The sequence below is a fragment of the Tenebrio molitor genome, chromosome 4, assembly GCF_963966145.1.
Source record: "Tenebrio molitor chromosome 4, icTenMoli1.1, whole genome shotgun sequence".
NCBI classification, from domain to species: Eukaryota; Metazoa; Arthropoda; class Insecta; order Coleoptera; family Tenebrionidae; genus Tenebrio; species Tenebrio molitor.
Window position 1 is genome coordinate 10,072,296 of NC_091049.1, and position 25,256 is coordinate 10,097,551.

Genomic DNA, 25,256 nt, shown 5'->3' on the forward strand with positions numbered 1-25,256 from the left:
TTTTTCTGCCAATCGTTTCATTTGATTTGAGGCTAATGAAAAATACCATTTAAGACTTGTTTTATTCCATTTTTGATAATGAACTCTAAGTATAAGCTGTTGGATTATCTTTAACGCTACATCTAGGTTTACTGATCAAATCAAGTGTTTCTTGATTTAATGTTCTATGAGTTGGTAAATTATATCGTGTGTTCCACAAAAAACTCACTCGCAGCAAGCCATGACAAAAGTGAAGTAGGTATGTCATAGTACCAGATGTGAAATGAACTACTAAAGTAAATTTATAGGTTATCTGTCACTCACAATATGATGAAAATTTGTAAGTAACAAATGAACTACTTCCAGTGATCCTAAAATCGACATGACCAGTCTATCTATCTCTATAGTCATGGCTTACTGCGAGTGAGTTTTTATTGGAACACACGATAGAATTCTTGAAACCTTATTAATGCTTCATTGGTTTCTGTTAATGATAATCCATTACTCTCTAAGAGCCCGATTTCAAGTCAGGGTGACAAATAGGTGGTGCAGGGCAAATGTGTAGCCATCTTTGTCCTACACATTAATTACTATATCGTGTGTTCCACAAAAAACTCACTCGCAGCAAGCCATGACAAAAGTGAAGTATGTCTTAGTACCAGATGTGAAATGAACTACTAAAGTAAATTTATAGGTTATCTGTCACTCACAATATGATGAAAATTTGTAAGTAACAAATGAACTACTTCCAGTGATTCTAAAATCGACATGACCAGTCTATCTATCTCTATAGTCATGGCTTACTGCGAGTGAGTTTTTATTGGAACACACGATATAATATGCGTCATCTTTCTCAAACTTGCAATTTTGTGCCGTTACCATGACAATACAAGTTGCAACTCAACTTGAAATCGGCCTCTAAATATCCAAATTGCTCTAAATAATTAGTAATATTCATTTCCAAGTGTCCCTGCAAGGGACTACCTGATAAAGTTGAAATACTGAGAAATAGTAAAAAATACTGACAGACCTCAGTAATAGGTACATCTCATTTATTACAATAAGAATCATCAATTACTGTTTAAGTGGATTTTTCTAGGTATTTCTCTTTGGGAATAGTAGTTTATTTAATGAGTTCATGTGTAATTTGGGCTTTTTTTGGCATGAGTGGGCCAGTTTAAAACTCGAGTGAAACGAGAGTTTTAAAGGTCCACGAGTGACAAAAAAACCCAAATTACACAAGAACGAGTTGAATAGAACGTTTTTTTGTTCGACGAGTTCCCCAAAGGCTCCAAATCGCTGAAAATCTTTAAAATTAGCTTGACGTTTCGTTTTGACAAGTTGTCAAATTTATCAAAATCCGTTCACACAGGAGAAAATTCTCAAATTCTGACAGTGTCGAACAAAAAAATAATTAAAATTACTGACAAATTCCTCTTCACGTAAATTTACTTCTTTTTCATTTATTTTATCAGCCTTGTATAAATGTAATAACTGTCTATAAAATTTATAAATTAACTTATATTCTTCAATTCTTTCTGATATTTTTAATCTCTTATCTAATATTTCTATTACCACCGCACCAAGAGATAAACAATCTAGTGGAGGTAGGGCTAACGAAGATAATCCCGATGCACTAAATAATAAATTACTAATAGATAATCCGATTACAATTTTATAAAAATATATGTAACTTTTTCTGTATACATACAAGCATTGTTGTAGATATTTTTCCATTTATAACATATACACTGACCGGGAAAATTATCGCATCACTTAAAGCACGAGGACTTGCGGCTTGTTATAGTCCAACTGACTGACTGCATAGGGTAATAGGATTATTTGTCAAATTCAGGAGTTGGCTATGGATTATTTAAAACCAATTGAAATACACTTTTTCATAGTGAAATGTCAAATAATCAAAATTCTTGCTGATTGTTGTATTTTTTTTGTTGTTTCAATAGCCGAGCTGCATTTTTTTTTTTAGAAATCCATGTACCGGGTGATCAAGAAGGACTGTTTAAGTTGGCAGTACAATTAAGAAAATTTTTTAATTCGGTTATTTATAACACTGCAGCCGGATATGATTTGTTGGTTTATTTGACAAATATCTGATATAGGTATAGCATTAACAACGACAAGCCATCAACAACCGAAAGTTACTCCTGTTATACGATTTAAAATACCATTCAGTGTTACCAACTTAAACAGTCCTTCTTGATCACCCCGTATAAGGCATTCACGATCTTTTTAGGACGGAGTTGGCTATCACCATCTAGTGATTTTGTTGGCAGTACCTCGGTGATAACTAAATTCCCTAAAGGAAATTGACACTTTTTGTGTTAGGTTAGGTTGTTTTCAGTTTAGGGTTATATTTTCTGAATAGGTACATTGTTGCCGGATCTCTTAAATCTGGTCTGTCCTTTTTAAATTAAATTAAATCGTTTAATAGGATTTTTTTTATCGTAATATACCGGGTGATCAAGAAGGACTGTTTAAGTTGGCAATACAATTAAGAAAATTTTTATTTATAACACTGTAACTGGATATGTTTTGTTGGTTTATTTGACAAATATCTGATATAGGTATAGCATTAACAACGACAAGCCACCAACAACCGGAAGTTACTTCTGTTATACGATTTAAAATACGATTCAGTGTTACCAACTTAAACACTCCTTATTGATCACCCCGTAGTTATTTATTTAACGAGTTCGTGTGTAATTTGGGATTTTTTTGGCATGAGTGGACCAGTTTAAAACTCGAGTGCCAAAAAAGCGCAAATTACACAAGAACGAGTTGAATACAACGTTTTTTTGTTCGACGAGCCCCCCCAAAGGCTCCAAATGGCTGAAAATCTTTAAAATTAGCTTGACGTTTCGTTTTGACAAGTTGTCAAATTCATCAAAATCCGTTCGCACAGGAGAAAATTCTCAAATTCTGACAGTGTCGAACAAAAAAAAATATTTTGGGAATTTTGCTGCTCCTTTGACGGAAATTTAAATTATTTTTACATACTTAACAAATCATTTAGTTTCTTAGGAATATTAAAATAATAAATCTGAGAATGAGGTGGCAAGAAAATGTCGAACAGACACTGACAGAAAAAAAAATTGCATCCGTTGCATCACTGAATCAGTTAGTCCAACATGAAAAGAAAAAATCATAGCCAACTCGGTCCCAAAAAGATCGTGAATGCCTAATAAGTGAGCGATTCATTATTGAGTTGATTTGTTTAATTAATGATATTTGACAGTTATAAACAAAAATGAGCAGAAACAGCTACCATTTGACAGCTGAACAAGCTGCAATGGCTATTGCACTCTTAAATGACGGCAGGAGTCAACGTTATGTTGCTAGAACACTAGAAATGAACCAGTCGACGGTTTCTAGAATTGCCCAAAGATACCAGGAGACTGGCGAACTAAAACGGATATCAGGTCAAGGTCCTAAGAGAGTTACATCTCAAGCTGATGACCGATTTGTCCTGTTAACATCTTTGCGAAATGGGCATCTAACTGCACCACAGCTCCAAAATGAGCTTCATAATGCCAGAAATGTTGAAGTAAGCGAGAGAACAATCCGAAGACGACTGGTAGAAAACAATTTAACCAGTAGACAGCCGATGATGACTGGGGAAGGGTTCTCTTTACGGATGAATCCAGATTTGCTCTAAATTCACCCGATGGTCGTCTTAGGGTATGGAGAAGGCCTGGAGAACGATATGCACAATGCATGATGGCGGGTAAGGAAAGTTTTGGTGGCGGAACTCTTATGGTCTGGGGAGGAATTAATCCCCAGGCTAAAAGAGATCTGGTTCATGTCGGTCAAGGTGCTCTAAATGCCCATCGATACATAACTCAAATATTGGAACCACACGTAGTACCATTTGCTCCATTTGTGGGTAGTAACTTCCTTTTTATGCAGGACAATGCACGTCCACATGTTGCTAGAGTGGTGACTAGGTACTTTGAAGAAGTCCACATTCAAAAATTTGACTGGCCTGCAAGGAGCCCAGACTGTAACCCCATTGAACATGTCTGCGACGAACTTGGGCGAAGTATCAAAGCGCGCAGAAATCGTCCACAAACACGCAATCAACTTCTTCAGGTGCTTAATGAAGAGTGAGAGCAAATGGATCACGCAGTGATCCAAGAAGTAATCTTAAGCATGCCTCGTAGAATGGCTGCAGTTATTCAAGCCGGGGGAGGTACCACCAGGTACACCGATTTAGAAAAGCCCAGGCCCTCCGGCCAGGCATGCATTATTTGTTTGTCCAGTAGTATTTAGCCTAAAGAGACCAGAGCAGCAGGTAGTACCGTAGTGTACCCAGTCTTATTTGCATAGATACCGTGAATGAAGACCAAAAATATTCACTTCCTTCGGCAGCGAAACTACCAGCTTCAGCACATAAAATTTCATTTTTGCTCGTAATAACATTTTAAAAAAATTTAATTGATTTGATTGGAAAGATTAGGTACATATTATTGTTCATATTTTTAGCAGTTTTTAACTGAAAATCGTTTGAAAAATGTAAATTTAAATTGTTAGAAATATCTCCGTCTATTAATACCTAATACGATTATAAAAAAAAAAAAATAGTTTTTTAATTTAACTTTAATTCAAAAAAGATTTCTGATGATTTTTCATTCAAATGAAGAAGAAAGGAAGAAAGGTCCGAGAAGTGAAGTGAACATAATCTTAACTACGATTTGGTGTCAAATTGTTATATAGCTCCATATGCGCACATTTTAGGGTGGTACAGAGTGGTTTTTTACTTAATTTTGAAATTGACAATTGTTTATTAAAAAAATTTCACTATACAGGGTGTTTGAAAATTGCTAGTACAAAAAAAACGGTGGCATCTGGAAGCCCTAAGAAATCCAAGAAACCAATTTTTAATTTTTTAAAACAAATGGGATAAAGTAACCCTATTCCTGCATATTTTACGCCTCAGGCGGGGCAATAATTTTTAAACCTTGGTAACCAAGCGTGATAATGAAGGACTATACAACAATATGAAAAATTTATATTTTTTTGCAAGATCTTGGCAACCACAGATTGACAGTTTAAGAACATCAAATTTTTTATTTCATTATTGCTAAACAACGTCTTTTTTTTAGTAATTTTTATCTCGAAAACTAGAGGATTTTTATTAGAATTTTTTTTTGCCGATGACTTCAACTCACCATCACCAATTACCAGGTTTTTTTTGTACTAGCAATTTTTAAACAGCCTGTAGTGCTTAATTTCCTTTAAATCACATATTAAAACGATTGAACATAAGAGAGAACTCTAAACGTCAACATGTTTACACAACCTCTAATTTGCACTGCGGCTGCGATCTAATTTAAAGATCATAGCCTAATTATTATTAATTTAAATGATCTCTCGGTATTTGAAATGAACATTAAACATTAAAGATGCCTAATTTGGTAAAAAAAAATATATATTCAGGTGTATGTGAAATAAGTGTGTTAATTTTAATCAGTGGAAGAACTCGCCAATTCATGAAACTTTTCTCTATAACATTTTTACGAAAAAGCATTACAAATTGATTTAAAATTTGGAATAAATAGCCATCAAAGTGTATACCCGCCTATGGGTAAGGGCGAAAATTTTCTGTTGTGATAGAAACGAAGCCTTGTTAAAAAATTACATTGTTATAGAAAAAACTAAATACATGATTAAAATTTAAATTCTCTTGGTTACAAAAAGTAGAAACTAGTTAATCACACAAAACAACTCCTTTGGTAAAAATTGAGGGGTAAAAAATCTTGGAATACTTTTGCGAATTTTGCTAATTGTTTTATTACAAAGCACGTCGTTAATAAAAAAATCTGCAAATATTAATTAAATTCGTGAATGATTAAATGGTTAAAAACTGTTAAAAATAATAATAATAATGTTTTCAATCAAATCAATTAAATTTAAAAAAAAAATACTTGAAAACAATAAAATTTTTAGTATATACAGCGTGATCAACAATGACTGAGTCTGTTGGCAATGAAACAATTGAAAAGTACTGGTGTTTTTTGTCTCGTAATTGGCACTGACCGGATTTTTTAACTTGAGATAACTTTAAAAACATTTTTGGTTATGCCGGTTATGTTTATACTATTACAAAAATGAACTTTTGATGGTAAATTTCAAATTCACCAAATTTCATTGTTACCAACAGATTCAATAATTCTTGATCACACCGTAGTTTTATTAGTTGTGTATTACGAGCAAAAATGAAAATGTGCTGAGGCCGGTAGTTTCGGTGCCGTACGAAGTGAATATTTTTGGTCCTCATTTGCAAATAAGACTGGTAAGACGGGGCGACACTACCTGCTCCTTTGGTCTCCTTAGGCTAAATACAACTAGACAAACAAATAATGCATATCTGGTCGGAGGGCCTGGGCTTTTCTTTATCGGTCGAGTGTACTAGAACTGAATCTGGAGTGTGGAATTCCAAAAGAAAGCTGTTTATGTCCAAAGGAATTGACCGAGACATGAGTGTAATTTTCATTTTAACAGCAAGACTAGCCTGTTTCGTGTGTTATTTGTTAATTAATTAATGTAATTGTTAAAACTAGATGTTAATGTATTATTTTAAAGATACTTTTTTGATTGTAGTAAAATTTTTATCATAAAAGAGCAACTTATTTATGTGATGCGATAATTTTGCCAGTCAGTGTTATAATTTTTTTTTCACTACTAGTCTTAAAGTGCCTCTATCGATATTTTAAAATGACCTTTTGCTTTCTTCAGTGGTTTATTGCCCGCTAACAAAGATTGTCGTAAAAGTGGTGAGTAACCGATCCTCAATAATCCGCAGGTACCATCGAGAGTTTTTGTTATAGGGTAGGTAAATAATCCCTTAGTAATGAGACCACCATAAACGACCCAAAATGTTAACTAGTGTTTAAAAAGTCGTTTCAAAATATCCATAGAGGCACTTTAGAAGGCGTTGTTATGTCCTACCTGGACTTTGCGCCTCAGGGCTGATCCTCCCCCACCCTGTTATGTACAAACCGACCAATAGTTTTAGTTTAAGACATTTTTTCAATTCATTCCCTTTTTGTACTTGTTCAGAGACACATTCATTCATTCATCGTTTTTTCATCAATTTGTACATAGTTAGTTGTTGTCATATTTAATTAAATTGTTACACCAAGTTGTGCTTTTTATTGAGTATACAATGGTTTTGGCGATTTACCCAAAACCCTGTGTTATGTTTGGACATCGACAACAAACACCATGGTATAGTACCGAAAAGTTTCGATAATGATTACCGTCTCCGAAGCGACCATTGTATCATCATCCTCGATCGGAGGTATCGTCAGGTCGCCCCTTTTACCGTTACCCGGTACCGTCTCCGAAAGGGAATACCGTATCGTCATCCTCGATCGGACGTTATCGTCAGGTCGCCCCTTTCAAGCAGAGAGGTAATTATCGAATCGTTCTCATTTTCGTTACTAACGCCGTTCGTTAGGGGTCTTTCGTCTCCCCAGTCTTTTTTTGAGTTACCGAAGTTGTTCGAGCTACCGAAGTTTTTTGAAGTTTCCGAAGCTTTTCGAATTTTCCGAGGCTGCTGAAGATTTTCGAAGTTGTCGAAGTTTTCGGATTTGCCGAGTTGCCGGAGTTTTCGAAGTTTTTCGGATTTGCCGAGTTGCCGAAGTTTTCGAAGATTTCCGAGGCTGGCGAAGTTTTTCAAAGTTGTCCAAGTTTTCGAAGTTTCTCGGAGTTGTCAAAGTTTTTTTTGGATTTGCCAAGTTGTCAACTCGCCAAGAGTCCATAACCAAAAGGCGAAAGATAAATGAAAATCTTTATCGCCTGGCGCAGTAACGTCGCGAGGAACCCGCTAAGGTTCTGTTTTCTCAGAATTATGAAATTTTCAATTCTCAAAATTATTAAATACCATCAGTTCACGACGCAATTTCCATGTTCAATATCGTCGAGTGTTTCTCAAGCTTACTGATCAAGTGATCACTCAAGAAATTATAATAGTAAATTTTAGTTATTGCCCGTCTTGGGACGGTAAAAGAAAAGCTTTTCTTATAATTTTCACATAATTTTCTTAAAATTTCCTAACAATTTTCCTATAATTTTCTCATGAACTTTTGGTAAATATTATTATTAGTTTACAATACTCTCTACACAAAATTTATTTGAAGAATTATACTTGATTTCCAACTTTCCTCATTAAAGAGTGCGATATTAATTTCCATTCAAATCTGTTTTTTTTTTAAATTGTGTCGAGAACTGGAAGCCCTTGTTCCGGCAACTGAGCAAGGCCACCAGTGACTCCACCATTTCGTTGCCAGACGCCCATTTTGAACCCACCCCACGAGCCCCAAACAAAAAAACTGAGCCCGGACATGTGACTGGCCCATTGAGGGTCACAATTGTTTATTTTTTGTAAGGATTGATAGGAACGGTCATTTCATAAATGTTTTATAAATACAGGTGGTCCACGAGTGATAATGAGCCCGACGGAATTAAAAATGCAACCCACAATACATCTTCGAAAATAGCTGGATATTTCAATTGCAGTACCTAGCCAGGTTTTTTCGGAAATGCAGTGTGGGTTGCATTTTCAATTTCGTCGGGCTTTTGTTAGGTACCCGTGGACCAGATTGTATAAGAAAAAATGTACCCCCTCCCCTAACCTTCAACTGCCGTTAAATATCCCGGTTTGAAAATTTTAAATTCTGGTCACCCTAGGGAAGGGGATAAACTAATTCGTGGCTTTGCCGAAATAAAATCTAGAAAAAAAGAAAGACAATCCAAACGTGGTTTTTTAGTATTATTTTCAAAAATTTGTAATATATCTTATGATTACCTATAGGCGAACGAAATGTTCTAAAGTGACCTCTGTGAAGTATACCTCGTGGTTGTTACATGTCTGTTTACTATTTACTAAAGTTAATTCAAGTTGCAAAAAACCACTTTGCCTTTGCAACAGCACTTTTATGGCATTAGTCATTTGAAATTACTTTAAAACTGTACTTATATGGAAAATATTCAATCCAAACTATGATTTTCTGGTCCCTTTGTGCCTTTATTTGGTTCAAAATAGTTATTTATTCTTATCTGACCCAAAACACATTTGCCCGCAAAAACTTATTGAAATAAAACTATAAGTACTGGGTGTTTACCTTTCTTTGTCACGTAGTATATGACAGGACCTGACTGCAATCTAACAAAAAAATATCTTGGCCTGCTGCGTATTTAAAACAATCGTCAACGGCTAATAACTAACAAGTAAATCTATAACCTCAAAAGTTCATTCAATATGAATGTTTAATCTTCCGTAGTTTTTCATTAAATTGGTACCTACATTTTAACAGATTTGGATTAAAAGAAAAAGTTGATAGACATAAAGCATGGATGCTTAAGTTTTCAGGCACAGAGCAAATAAAACCACTCTGGTGACACTTTTTAAGACTCTCGGCCCTTTCCCAACACAATGAGATGAGGATACTGCCTCCAAATAAGAAAAAACATCCTCAAAACTAAGGTACACCATCGTACACAATAACAAAAACAGAAACGAAATAACGTAATGTACTTCTTACGACGGCCATATTTGTCACGATTGCAGCGCCACCATCGGTCATTTGTTTCGCCTATTAGTTCATAAATAGTTATGAAAAGAACTGTTTTTTTGAAAAACAAAATGAAAACGGATTTCCTCTACCGAACCCTCGCCCACACACGAAGAGGAAATCCTCAAGGAAAGGGCTTTGGGGATTTTCTCCAGGTTTAACTCCAAGTTAACACCCTAGTTCAGTGTTCACTGGTGGTGGTTGTTGGTTATTCTTATGGTTTTACAAATTGTTTTCATCATGGCATCAATGGATGATAATATTTTAGCGACTGTCGGTGTGATTGCGACGGACTGCTTTCGCAAGAGAGTCTAATTACTGAACTGGAGGTTTTCCTGAAAAATTTCCACAAATACTTGAGGATGGACCACGATACATATTTTCTTTCATTGGTCACCCCTTTTATCGCTAAAGAAGATAACACATCCACGCACCAACAGACTGGGAAAATTCGGCCTCAAGGCGGAAAAATAATTGATTTTTGTGTCTCCTCTACCCACCTCGGCCTCAAGGACGTCGCCACCCCCGTTGTTCAGGCCGAACCTTGAGGAATCCCGCTCGTGTATGGCTACCTTAAGCGTTAACTAATCCGAAAATTTCAAATTTGTAACGTTAAAGATACTAGAATTATTTTCGTCCGAATTTTTGCTGACACCAAGTGTTATCAATATTAATAATTATCTACTCTCTTTTTTTTATTATTAATCAGAAATGGATTTTTAATGTGCAGTGGCATGTGCACATCTAAAATCGAAAAAAAATCGTTGATAACTACCAAAGCAAGTATACAGGGTGTCCCAAAAATGGCGTACTAACTACTTACTACCGTATCCAGGATGTTTAAATGTACACGAAAAAAATATGGAAAAAATTTTTGAGACAAAAAAATAAATTATTATTATTTTATAAAAATTAATGGTAATACAATGTAAACAAAGATGTACTCGTACATCATTACCTTGCAATGTTACCGTAGTGGATTTAAAATATTTTTTTCGATTTCCAAAGCTTCTAAATTCATTATTGTGCAGGATTAGATATTGGTAGTGAGTAATCTTGTACTTTGTGATAATATGTACGATTAGAGGTAGCTGTCATGACAATTTAATACATATATTTCAAAATAATTTTCCTGTTAAGTGCCACTTTCAAGGACCGCCAAATCAGCAATTAAGTCCAATAGAATTTTTTAAACATTTTTCTGACGTTTACGGTAGTCTCTTCTACACCGTAGTGCACCGTTAGTACGCCATTTTTGGGACACCCTGTATATATTATTATCAACGAGTCTTGTTTATTTTACATTAAATACTGGTAAAAGTTATTTAGTTAACACTGTTAACAGTGCTCCTTGTTAAGTGAAGGTAAGAAAATAGTACATTACAAGTATTATTCACATGTAGTATTTTTTCAAATGTACCTAACATTTTCATTATTGGTGTAAATTGTTGCTTAAATAATGTGATTTTTGTTTTAAACAAACAAAAGTTAATGTGTTGAATTTGAATTTGAATTGTGAACATACAAAATCGTTCACGTCGATATGGCCTAGTAGACAGAAAATGGTGATGGAAAAAGTTTCGAACAAAAAGCTTTTTTTCGTTTTTTTTTTTAAATCAAGGAGTAGGTACAAATGAAGGTCGGTGATATTCCCATTCTGATGGACCCCCCCCCTGCGGGACTGGAAACGTCAAAAGAAGTATGTATGTTAATCAGACAACACTGATTTGTGTTCTTCCTACCTGAAAACGACCGCTCTTTGTAGACCGTTAAAATCTGAATATAATTATACAATTTCCTTGAGAGTAATAACGGGTGTTTTTTAAAATTTGGCGTCAAAGTTGGCGTTGAAGAGTCGATTGTGAATGCACTAGACGGATAACGGATCACGCATCAGCTGTTTAAATCTTACGCTTTTACACGAGTGGTGTGTTCTCAAATTCTCAATCGACTCTCCAAGGCCAACTTCGACGCCAAAAAAAAAAAAAAACACTCTTTACGTTTCACATAGGTACGTGTTCTGCCGTGCTGTATGATACTCGAAGAATATCAATGTCGTAAAATTAAAGCTGTGTGTTGCGAAGTTGAGAGAAGATTGTCAATTTCTGATATATGGCTTTGCTTATGGAATTAAATTGTTGATAAGTAATGTGGCGTTAATTAAATTATTTCAAATATTACGTAAGCTGTAGGCATATGCGACTGAGCAGGTTGTTGAGTAAACGCTCAGCAGATGCGGCAAACATTCAGAAATCAAACAGCGTCAATCATTTTAATTTATGTGCAACGATTTGGAAGATACGAATTTTCGAAGGGACCCCTGCAATTCGAAATTCTGGTAAAAAAAGCGCCACTGATCAAAAACGATGGCAGATAAGTAAAAACGACCTGTATAAATTTGCTTCATAATTTAGCATAAAATTCAAAAATAAAATCAAACTGGGTAGGTTCCGTTTAAAAAAACATAACTTTAGTTTTTGTTCTTTTTCTTTATTCTAAAATTTTGAGTTGTAAAAACGGAAATTGAGAGTTAACCTAAGAAATACAATCTGACGCATTTTCACCAAACAGTGTTGCCGGTTGTATTTCCAACGTAGAATGCAGTGTTGGTGGAAATTTAGAATTGAGACAGACTTGACCTACATTAGTTTAATTAAGACTATCAACTGATCTATTAATTTAATAGATGCAAACATTTTATTGTCAATAGGTAGAGATTATGGAAATTATGTACGGTTGGCTTCAAAAAAAAACGGGAACTGTCAGAAAAAGTTCTGTTAGATTTTATTAAATTTTTATAGTTTGAAACGGCCTTTTAGAATTTAGGTTAAAAAACTGCACTTATGTGTCAGAAATACTACTGTCAAACAGACACAAATTGACATAAATTGACAAATTAAATTTCCAATTCACATTAGGTCAAATTTCATTTCCCGTTTTTTTTAAGCCAACTGTATTAGTGGGTGACACCCGTATGAATGTCTGCTAGCGGACAAACTCTATTTAAATAAAAACAATTTTCATTTTCTACTTATTTGTTGGCTAACATTTGCTATGGCATCTGGAGTACTGTTGGTCTCCCAGTCCCTTTCTTATGTTCTACACTTCTAGTTTCACGAAACGCTTATGGCCGTTTGAACCGACGTTCCTTATTTTTAAACCAAGCTTAAAACAATTGTCGCTACGATTTTAATAATTGTAACTAAGGTTTTATGCTCTTCTTAATTTTAAACTACGACGGTGCAAACGGCTATTAATGGCATGGAAAATTGAAAACACGCAACCCAGGCAGGGCAACAAGAAACACTATAACAGACTCCAGCTTATTTCACTGGCCAATAGCTTCTAGTTTATTTTATCACAGATCATCATTTTATTTACATATTTGAAACGTGCGACAAAGTGATGTTTTACAAACATTACTGAATCGTATTTAAAATTATATTATCCACATGAATGATGAATGATGAATAGTGATTGATTGTCAATCGGTTGGCAGTCTATCATATAGGTTAGACCAAGGAGTATTAAGGCCAAGAATTAGACACGAATTTCAGTAAATTCGACAGATTATACATCAAATGCAAGTACCATTTGGCTATGTCTCAGGAAGTGGTGGAGTTTATTTTAAGCATTTAATTTAATGAAATATTTTTTATTTAAAATTTACTGTAATACGTTGATCGTACGAGAAAATTCATCAACACACCAATTTACATAGAAATAGAAAATACATATTATTATTATTATTATTATTAGATTGTGAGCTAACAGGCTGAAAGCCCAATTACAAGCCCCTATCAGTAGGCAGAGTTATATCTTCACAGCTATAAATCACTGTGTTCTCATCTGAGAGGCCACTCTGTCAGACCCTGAAAAAGCTCTTAACTTGGTTCAACCTGCAAGCAAATATATCCACATTCATCTCTACGACTTCGTGGCCACGCAACATTTGGGTAACAGGAGACCGAAGACCGGCGTCCGTACGATATGGTGTAATGAGGAATGTATTGGTTGATCGAGAACCCGAACGAGGAAGCCTAAGATTGACTCTTGAGAGTAGAACAGGGCAATGTATAGATCCATGAAGCAGTATATATAAAAAAATGACAGAGTGCTCCAATCGTCGGTTTGACAGAGACTGCAGACCAAGCCTATCTAACAAAAATTCCTGAGGATAACCCCTGGGGGGATACAAACCGTCCGACATAAAAATTGCGCTCTTGAGAAATCTACGTTGGACACGCTCTAATTGAGCAATATAGATATTGTGTATAGGCGACCATACCAAAGATGCATATTCGAGTTTCGACCTTACGTAAGTGATGTACAGCAGTTTTCGGGTCACAACATCGCCAAATTCTTTGGCACTACGTAAAACAAAGCCCAGAGACTTAAAAGCTGCACTTGTGATGCATAGGATGTAATCACAAAAAGAAAGTTTCGAGTCGAAGAGCACACCTAGATCCTGAACACTACTACGTTTTAATAAGATCTTATTGTTGAGTGTGTAGTCGAACAGCAAAGGTTTAACTTTTTTGGTAAAGGTGACAACGCTGCATTTGGGAAAATTAAGAATGAGACCACTTTTTCTGCATCTGTCAGCGATCTCATCGATACTCCTCTGAAGCCGAAGTGAGTCACTAACAGTGTTAATAATGGTGTAGATCTTTATATCGTCGGCATAAAGGAGGCAGGAGACGTCTAAAGAGGCCACTAGATCGTTGATAAAGATGTTAAAAAAGAGGGGTCCAAGGACTGATCCTTGTGGGACGCTCGTCTCCAGTTTAAAAGACCTCGATTCAAATCCCTTAAGCCTGACACACATTAAACGACTATCTAGATAAGATTTAACAAGCAACACAAAATCATCCGAAAACCCAAACTACTCAAGTTTATTCAAAAGCAGATTGTGATCAATCATGTCGAAAGCCTTCGAGAAATCCGTATAAACCACATCCACTTGTGAGTGATTATCTAATGCCTCATACAGAAACTGAGAGATAGTAACAAGATTTGTCTCAGTGGACCGACCCCCCACAAAACCATGCTGGCAAGGAAATAGCACACTAGAAACGTGATTAATAGTGAGGTCATAGAAAAGGTACTCAAAGACTTTGGAAAAATTATTTATTAAGGCGATTGGTCTATAGTTTGTAATTTCAGATGGAGAACCTTTCTTGAAAATCGGCCGTATTGTTGACAATTTCCATTTAGTCGGATAGCAGTTGTTCCTCAATATTAAATTAAATAGCATCTGCAACGGTTTGGCAAAGACAGAGGCACAGTCTCTAGTGACAAAGACTGGTATTTGATCCGGACCGCTAGTCATAGTTACTCGGCTTTAGACGTTTGAGCGCCTTCAGTACATCGTCATAAGTAACAGAAGTTAAGTTGAAGACATTGTAAGAATATGGGGCAGATGGTATATCAACAGATGGGTTCCTCCCGAAAGACTGAGAAAAGTAATCAGCAAAGCTCTCCACAATGGTCTGGGGATCCGTAATTGTCGTGTTATTGAAAACCATGGACGCTGGGACAGAATTAAAATTCTTTATTGAATTGATGAACGACCAAATTTTTTTCGGATCTGTCTTTATAATATTGTTAATCTGTCGAAGATATTGCTTATAGGTCCTATCAGCTGTAGATTTAAACATTACTCTTAAGGATTTGAATCTTTCATAGCTTTATGTTTCCTCCAAGTAGTATCCTTAGCCTTTAGCAGTGTAATTAATTCTTTGTTGAACCATTGCGGATAAGTTGCAGAACTAGATTTTTTAACTGATACATGACACCGAAATATATCATCTAAGGAAGAATAAAAATCAGAAACTGCGCCATCAACATCATCACACACAGAAAGAAATGTCCAATCAACTTCAAACAGTGCTTCATATAGTGCATTAAAATTGCATTTACGAAAATTGTATGAAACGATCTGTTTGGATGGGAATGTTTTGGAGCGATTTCTGATGCCTATCTCGACCTGAAGGGGCGTACCAGTACTTGCTTGGATGATGCTTACAATGCGTGCTTTTTAATTGGGATTTTTTCCTAGACTGTGAAACAATTTTTTTATAATAATAATAATTTATACCGCATTCACAGACTACAAAAAAGCCTATGATTCAGTACCACATTCATGGTTAATTAAAATTCTTAAAATTTATAAAATTAATTTGGATTTGATTAACTGTTTATCCCATGTTATGACATTTTGGAGAACTACTTTAAATTTATCAATAAACAATACTAAATTAAAATCCGAGCCTATTCAAATTAAACGGGGAATTTATCAAGGAGATTCTTTAAGTCCTTTATGGTTTTGTCTAGCCTTTAATCCTTTGACAAATCTATTAAATAGCACTGGATATGGTTTCAATATTAGACTTAATAATACCACACTATCCAAATTAAATCACCTTCTTTATATGGATGACATAAAACTTTATGCATCTAAAAAGAATCACATTTTATCTTTACTAACAATAACTGAAAATTTCTCAAATGATATTGGCATGAGTTTTGGTATTGATAAGTGTAAAACGCAATCAATATGTCGCGGTCATTACGAAAATTTAGAATATATAACTAAAGAAGGAGAAATCATTAAAAATTTAAATAAAGGAGAATTTTATAAATATTTAGGTATTAATCAATCAAATCATATTCAACATTCAATTATAAAAGAAAATTTAGAAAAACAATTTTATTTAAGAATTAAATCTATTTTAAAATCAAAATTAAACGGTAATAATTTAATTAAAGCAGTTAATACATATGCTGTTCCATTGTTGACCTATTCTTTTGGTGTTATAAAATGGTCCAAAACTAATTTACAGAATATAAATATTCAAACTAGAGTTCTCTTTACAAAATTTTGTAAACATCACCCCAAATCTGCTATTGAAAGATTTAATTTACCACGCGAAAATGGTGGTAGGGGTTTCTCAAATCTAGAAATTCTACAACATAATCAAATTGCTTCACTAAAAAATTATTTTCTCAATAGAGCTCGTGATAACACTTTTTTTAATGCTTTGGTTTCAGCGGATAAAGGTTACACACCTTTAAATTTAAGCGATAAAATAATTTCAGATATTGTTGAGCCAAATATACCTGACACTATAGCAAATATAAAACAAAAGTCTTTACATGGGAGATATTTTAAAGAACTAGAACAACCAGAAATTAATATTCAAGCTTCTCATGCATGGCTTAAAAAATCAAATATTCATCCTGAGACTGAGGGTTTTATATTTGCAATACAAGATCGTGTTATAAATACAAGAAATGATAAAAAACACATATGCGGATTACAATCGATCATCGATAAATGTAGGATTTGCGGAACTGAAGGGGAAACCATTGAACACATCATTTCTTCTTGCACCGTTTTGGCTCAAAGCGAATATAAAAAACGTCATGATATATTCGCAAAAATTATACACATGAATTTAGCAGTTAAATTCAACTTATTAAACGATACACAACCACATTATATTTATAAACCCGAAAGTTGTTTGGAAAATGACAATTACAAATTATATTTTGATCGTACAGTTTTAACCGACATTCATATTCAGCATAACAGACCAGACATTATTATTTTAAATAAACAACAAAAGCAAGCATATCTTTTAGATATAGCTGTTCCAAATTCACACAATATAACACAGACATATAATACAAAAATTAATAAATATTTAGAACTCTCCGTTGCTATGAGAAATCTTTGGTGTTTAGAAAAAATTTCGATTTTACCATTTATAATTTCAGCAACAGGAATAGTACCGCAATCTCTTTTTAAAAATTTAAAAATTTTGGACTTAGACAACAAATTGGTGGTTGAAATTCAAAAAGGTATATTATTATACTCATGTCATATCGTGAGGAAATTCCTTAACATTGACACAGAACATAAAACACAAAAAAGTCAAAATGTGGAGGCGAGACGCCGGTAATTATGTTGATAAGCACTGCACTATTACTTGATAGTATTATCCGCAATAGTGTATGTACTCCGGCAAAATTGCCGTGCCGCCGGGTGGAGGTGGGATATGAAATATAATAATAACATAGTTGTGAGATGTCTAAGATCCACCAATTCCAGAAAGCGAACTCCAGGTGTGAACAGAATCGGTTGCTAAGCATATATTAATTATCTTAAACCAATAGAAACTTGGAAGGAAGTGTTATCTAAGAGAGTACCAATATTAGTAGAAGGTATAGCATGTAACCAAGATCCTGATTCTCTGCATTTATAACGAACCAAGTCTCTAGGTGAATTAAAGATTGAGTCATTGGCAATTATTCGTTTGATATTGATATTATCCCAATTTTTCTGAAAATGTGGAATTGTTGGTCTATCGTTCTCATTTTCTACATTTCACATTGCTGAAGCTTCATCATAATGGAAAATAATAAGCTCCTTTGAATTTAGTAATAGAGAAACAAGCTTTTTAATACCATGATTTGAAGATAGGAACGCAGGAAGGCAAATAGCGGAAATGCGGCGAATTCCCGATCCAATCAAATCTAATCGTTAAAGTGGACTGACACCATTGTAAATGAGTTAAACGTAAATTAAGTATTCTTTCTAAAGAAGATTTTAAAGAAGAATCAATTGAATTAACATAATTAGAAAATTTCTAAAATGGAGTTGTTCTTAATAAAAAATTTTAAAATGTAAAATAAATTTTACATTTAGTTTTTACGCCTACTTGGACTACAACTACTTGGATTTATAATAACCCTGTATAAGCCACGTGTCTGCTAAGAACTACAGCTTTGTGTAAAAGATTTTCAACTGTAATGATAGTTTTTTCAATAGTGTTTTTGAAGCCTTGGTCAAAGATTGGAGAGCCTAAAAGAAATAAACTTCCCCGGTCACAAATTTTAAGTTAAGATTCCAATTTTCACTAATACAATTCTCTTTCAGGTCATTCGGGTGTCAAAATAACGTTGATGAATTCGTTTACAGTTTTCCTCATTTTCGTCAACTCTGTACAATGTGCAAACATCCTAGGAGTCTTTATCTCCCTTTTATTTACCCGTCAAATAATCTACCTTTCACTGTGTCGAGCACTTTCTCTGAGAGGTCATCAAGTCACTGTGATAACACCGTTTGCTTTCGACGATCCCACCTTGACAAACTTAACAGAAATCAATGTAGAATTCGTACATGAAATTATGAAAGGAAGAAACCGGCAGACTTATTTTTCCAAGGATTTCGGTATTTGGCAAACATCACACGATATTTTCGGATGCATCGACAGCATCGCTGAAACTATCTTGAACAGCACAAAACTGCAGGAATTGATAGACGATCCGAATCGCAAATTCGATTTGATTATGATGGAATTATTGCACCCAGTTTTATTCGGGTTTGCTGCTAGATTCGAAGCTCCATCAATAGGAATTTCTACTGGGTCATTGTTCAGTTATAAGTACGATGCAACAGGTCATCTTCAGCATCCAGGAGTGTACTGTGATCAATTTCTAAACGTTCGTACACTGTCGTTAGGGGGAAAATTTCAAAGCATCGCCTCTTTCCTCTGGTGTAAGTTTTACTACCAGTGGGTCTTTTTCCCACGTGCTCATGGAATGGCCACCAAATACTTTGGGAAAGTTCCTTATGTAGGAGATCTTGAAAAAAAATCTCAGTCTTTGCTTTACGGGTGTAAACTCGATAACCCCAAGTCAAGAACCAAGGACCTCAGCGATCGTGGAAATTGGACCGATACACATTCAACCCACAAAGCCTCTTCCAGACGTGAATTTAACATGATGAATCACATTTTTTGTGAATTAAATCTTCCAGGATTTACAGAAGATCCTGGATGAAGCGACTGCAGGGTTCGTATACTTGAACTTAGGATCCAACAACATTGACCAGAAACTAAGAACCATTATTACGGAGGCGTTGGCAGAATTGCCTTATACAGTCCTCTGGAAATGGGAATCTGACCGTCTGCCTGGAAAACCTAGCGATGGGGTTATTCGAAACTGGCTTCCTCAACAAGATGTCCTTGGTAAATTATTTTAAAGTTGAGCCAATCTAGTTCTAGATATTTTTTGTAGCACACTGTAACGTAAAGGCGTTTGTAACACAAGGAAATATCCAGTCCGTCCAAGAAGCGATTTTTAGAGAAATACTGTAATGATGTGATTATATTACTTTTTCCGCCAAATATTCGAACCTGCGCAAAACGGTAACAAATGTGGTCGTGATCGTCATCGAAGCGGAGGAGCCCTACGTTGTGTTTTTATTTTGGCGGAAAAGGTTCGGAATGCAAACGGTGAGGGTTCCAGTTGGAAGAGTGCCGCAAATAAAACACACATGTAAGGGACGCAAGACGCAAAATACCTTTTTCTATAATTGATTCAAAAAATTGAAATTCACGCATAGTTATCGGTGCCTGAAGTGGGTCATTTTCTAACGTGTATTTCTTTTTGCATTGTTAGTAAGATCGAAACCATAGAAACCATAAGTACAAAACAGTGTGAAATGCGATTTCACGCACACGACTATTTCTGTGTTTCACTTCACGCACTGTATTTTATTAGTTACCTAGCAACATGGTCACTGCATTGAAACTTCAGAGTTCCTTCAAAAATTTGAATTTTTAATTTCAATTTTTTGAATCAATTATAGAAAAAATATTGTTTATATTTCGTGCGTGAAGATGTTTTTGTGCATTCAAAGGCTTATACTGCCTCGACCTTCGTCTCGGCGTAAAAGACCTTTTCATGCACAAAAAACACTCTCTTCACGCACTTAATATAAAAATAACTATTTATTAAAATAACTAATAACTAATAACTTCGATTAAAAAAAAATGAAACGAATACAAAAGGACAGAAATTAAGTTTAGCGGAGTACAAGAAATTAACTAGTTGACTACATTACAAAGATAAACGACAAGATGAATGCAGCAACATTTAAAACAACAGAAAACGGGTACATGACGGCAAAATGACAGGTTAAAGTTTGCAAAACAAGTAACCAAATTATAATGTAGTAATTACAGACAGGGACGGATGAAAAACCCTCTTCAAAAACCGTATCCCAGGTATTACTCATATTTTACAATTCGATTAATGACAAAAACAATGTTTAATTCGGAACTACGCGTTCAAGGTACGCCAACGGGAGCTTAGAGCTGGAGGTAACAAACTTTCGGCCGCGAGGGGACTCAGAAGAATAATCTGAATCATGTTGAAATCAAGCGACGTTTATAGATATTCGGGGTATTAATGAACGTCAGACTATTTCACCGACTAAGCAAAAGTGACAGAGCGTTTCGGGGTCGTACGATTAGCATTCCTAGACCGCAGCCGCAAAGACCTAGGTCCGCCGTCCCCAACCAACCGTTCCGCGCCAAAACCCCGAAGTCTCTATAACCTCGACGGAAGCTTCACGAAAACATCCCGACGCCGCTTCCGCCCCCAACGGCTCTAAATAACCGTAGCTTCCACAGAAATTTACTAAACAACCCCACGACTTCCTGATTGTCACCTAGCTCCCATAGGGGCGCACTTACAACATTTTATTTTAACTTTTCCGAAATCTAGCAACAACACAAAGAAAAAAAAACCGAGTTTAATTCAATCGAACAAAGCGTAACATTAAACGATGAGAAAATTCAGCAAAACAAAGCGCACCATTAAACAATGATAAAATAAGCAAAACAAAACGCAACATTAAACAATGATCAAATAAAAGAGAACAAAGCGCAAAGTTAAATAACGATAAAATAAAAACGCTTTAAATGGCACAAATATCGGTAAGCAACATAAATAACGAATACAATAATCACTGGCGGGTCGAGTGCCGTTAGAAAATGTTAGTGAAAGCAAAACAAAATGGACGCACGCGGCTACTAATTTTCGAAATTACCAGATTGCTAAAAAAATGAACCTCCAGGGGAAAACTTAGGGATAACGCTTCTTCTCGAAAGAAACAGCATGCAACAAAATGACATTTACAACATACCCTTACCACGTGGTCCTGGTCCCAAAAAACAAAAACAAAAAGGCAACGAACGTGGGATAAATTACCCAGGTGGATTAAAACGTCGGATTCCTCACGGGGACACAAAATATCTACTCGGGACGGTAGTGTAATTGATTTAGATTTAACTTACAAATTTTAGGAATACGGATCGCTCTTCATACGATGTGTTCGTTTCGAAAAACCAAACAAAAGTCACTTACCCCCTTCAACCACGCGCGCGAGAGACCGCTTCACCCCCGCTGTATTTCCGCTCTCCCTGTTGCCAACTCCCCAGGATTACCAACCCTATCCCTTAGTACCTAGTCTAGCCGCTAGTACGTAAACATTTGGCGCGCTCTCGTGGCGGTACCGGGAATTAAAATTTAAATTTTAAACTGGGTCACTACAGTACCATTGATTGGAATACCATTCATCAACGACCAAGTGATTACCGTTCAAAAAATAGTCGATTTGGGAATTTCAGAAAGAGTTGATCCTGTCACCACCACCAAATCTGAGTTGAAAGGTGTTATAATTCGCGTTGCAGAGACTCAAAGGTTGGTGATGACTTTTTGAACAAAGCTCTACTTAATTTATTTTCTAGGTACAGGGACAGGATTAAAGAAGTTGGCAGTATTATGTTTGACAAACCGATGAGTGGTTTAGAAACAGTCATTTGGTGGTCCGTCTATGTTATGGGATATAAAGACATAAAACATTTGAAAAGTTCAGTCTTTGAAACCTCTTGGGACAGTTATTTTAATGATGGTATTGTAGTTATTGGTGTGCACTTGAGGGTCATTGTTTATGTAAAACGGAGTCGTAAACTCAGCAAAATCTTGAAATGTCACTTCTTTCTTATAAGTACATACATATATTAAAGAAACCTTTATTATAAAGATGATTTAATGTTATTATGAGATTTGAAATGCGGCAGTGAGCAACATTTCTTCTCTGTTAGGTACAAAAAATACTTTTTTGCGTGATTGTACTCTATTTGGTTGTTTACCACGTCTGTTTCCAAGATGGTAAGCTCTGTTTACTCGTTGCTAACGATAAACTCGATGGTAAGTACTTTTTAGTGTTCTAGAACGGTAAGTAAAGTTTATTCAAAATTAATCGATTATTATAATAATTTTTATGTAGACGGAAGTTGAAGACAAGATGTGGAGGCACTTTCTGGAAACTCATAAAGCTCTTGTAGTCGGCTTTCCTTGGCGCTGCAATGAAATAGCATTAGCAAACTTGCCGCGACATTGGCATTGTCAAAATTTTCATACCCCGCATTTTCCTTGTCTTCTTGATTACACACTGAGATCGTTGGTTTCGAAAATTCTTCATTTATGTAGACGGAAGTTGAAGACAAGATGTTAGCACTTTCTGGAAACTCACACGGCTCTTGTAGTCGGCCTACCTTGCCGCTACAATGAAACAATTTTAGTAACAGATTTGCCGCGACATTAGAATTGTCAAAATGTTCATACCCCGGATTTTCCTTGTCTTCTTGATTTCATATTGAGTTCGCTGGTTTCGAAAATTCTTGATTTATGTAGACAGAAGTTGAAGACAAGATGTTAGCACTTTCTGGAAACTCACACGGCTCTTGTGGTCGGCATTCCTTGCCGCTGCAATGAAATAATATTAGTGAACTTGCCGCGACATTAGATCAAAATTTTCATACCACACATTTTCCTTGTCTTCTTAATTACACGTTGAGGTCGTTAGTTTCAAAAATTCTTTATTTGTGACGCACCCCACATTCAAAGTTTCTTCTACAATATCCACTTCGTTTTCGGAATCACTAATATCACTCATTTTACTGCTTGTTTTTCAACACAACTGGCGATATTTGCGCACAAAAACTGCAATGGCGGTAGTTGTTTGCAGATTGCCTTAGAAACGCGATACAAAAATTGACATTATGGCAACACGATGTGAAGGGCGTCGTATCGCATTGCATTCTAGTTAGGAATGTTTTGTAATAAATATTCAATCGCGCAAAAAATCTCATAAGCATGACGAACGTTAATGACAATGTACGGATCGAAGACAATTGTTTGGAGGAGGAGCTTGCTAATATTGTCTGTTATATATTGTTCTTTATACTTAATATACTATTTGGTACACGCTCTTCAAAATTGCCATTTTACGGATTCATTTGAATCCGTAAAATGAGTCTTTTGCGGATTCAATCCCGAAAAATTGCCATGACAATAAAATAGTATGTATACGAGTGATAATGAGCCTCACAGAATAAAAAATACAACCCACAATACATTTTCAAAAAAAGCCGGACATTTTAATTTCAGTACCCAGCTTTTTTCGTAGCGTGTGGTTGGATTGTTTATTCTGTCGGGCCCATTATTACTCGTGAATAACCCTGCATTACGAGTATTACATGAACAAGTAAAGAAGGTTTTAGTCTCAAAGTATTTAAAAATTACTTACTTTTTCATGGAGAATGGTAACGCATCTTCGTTTACAAGCACTACCCCGTTATTTTCTTTCCAGCGGTTAAATGTATCATATTCTTTATAATACCTGGCACGCGATTTTGCTGGAAGTAAACCCAGTTCAATTTCTTTTGCCTTTTTGGAAATATCTTCAGGATTTTGAAGCATTTTAAAAACTTTTCTGGTATTTTTTTAATGACAGAATTAATAAATCAACAAAACAAACTTGTTGCTATGACTAAGCTACAAGTTTTTATTTACGGTTGCTCTTTTTTGAACAACTTTACCATGATCGCAATAGAAATTTCGTAATGAAAAGTCATGTGAAAGGTTTGGAGAGCTATTACCAAAAAATGTTGTTTGTCACACGTACCTAAAACGTTTTTGCGGACTCATCTGCTATTCTAGACTCGGCTGTCGCCTCGTCCGGAAACAGCAACGATTCGTCCGCAAAAGCAATGTTTTAGGTACTTGTAACAAAAATAACTATTTTGTTCCATACCTCCATTGAATGTGAGTCTGTATTTATAGTTACCAGTGGGTACTTTCACTTTCGTTCACAGGTTTTCATTTACGCATCATTGAAATTCTATTTTATGCAAACGAATTTGTATATTGAAATTAATAACAATTCATAATATGTGTATCTAACTAATTAATTTTACAATTATTAGCTCCTAGTTACAGCAGTTCTAGTGATATAACTAATGTTGGATTAACGACCTCAAAATCGGCTTCTGCGTCATTAATCATCATTTTAAATAATTCATCACGACAGCCATAGAATAAGTGACTTTCGTCTAGGACAACATGATGTTGCAGCATTCTTGTGTGGAGTGGTACGTCGTCGTCCTTTGTCCATTTACCTAAAGGATGCAGAAACAAAACAGGTTTACGATATCCTCTGTCTTTTAGTTGTCTTCGCGAATCTGTAATGGTCCGGCTCATCACCCCACTGGATCCTTCGGTGCTTTTCAACGAGGTTTTTCACGCATGAATCCTTTCAATGCAGATGCCCATCCTTCACTTATTACCTGTAAAAATAATATTATTGAGAGGATATGATTTTAAAAAAATAGAACAATTTTTCCATTGAAGTGCTGTTAGTAAGTACGATTTTGTTTAATGAAAGTGAACATGGTTTTTGTGTCCCGGCGCCCCTGAAAATCTTTTTGTCTTTTTTTATTCTACGAACAGGAAAGTGGTTTTAGTTTTTGTACCTACGCA

The 25,256-nt window shown here is 35.3% G+C and overlaps 2 long non-coding RNA genes across 2 annotated transcripts; both read left to right on the forward strand.

The window, feature by feature from the left end:
- Positions 1-2,683: 2,683 nt before the first annotated feature.
- LOC138129076 (uncharacterized) lies at positions 2,684-8,168 on the forward strand. Its single transcript, XR_011159060.1, has 3 exons — positions 2,684-3,724; positions 3,907-7,412; positions 7,460-8,168. It is a non-coding gene; the product is annotated as an uncharacterized lncRNA (long non-coding RNA).
- Positions 8,169-18,207: 10,039 nt separating this feature from the next.
- LOC138127629 (uncharacterized) lies at positions 18,208-22,544 on the forward strand. The gene is made up of 3 exons (XR_011158291.1): positions 18,208-19,612; positions 19,662-20,563; positions 20,612-22,544. It is a non-coding gene; the product is annotated as an uncharacterized lncRNA (long non-coding RNA).
- The last annotated feature ends 2,712 nt before the right edge of the window (positions 22,545-25,256 follow it).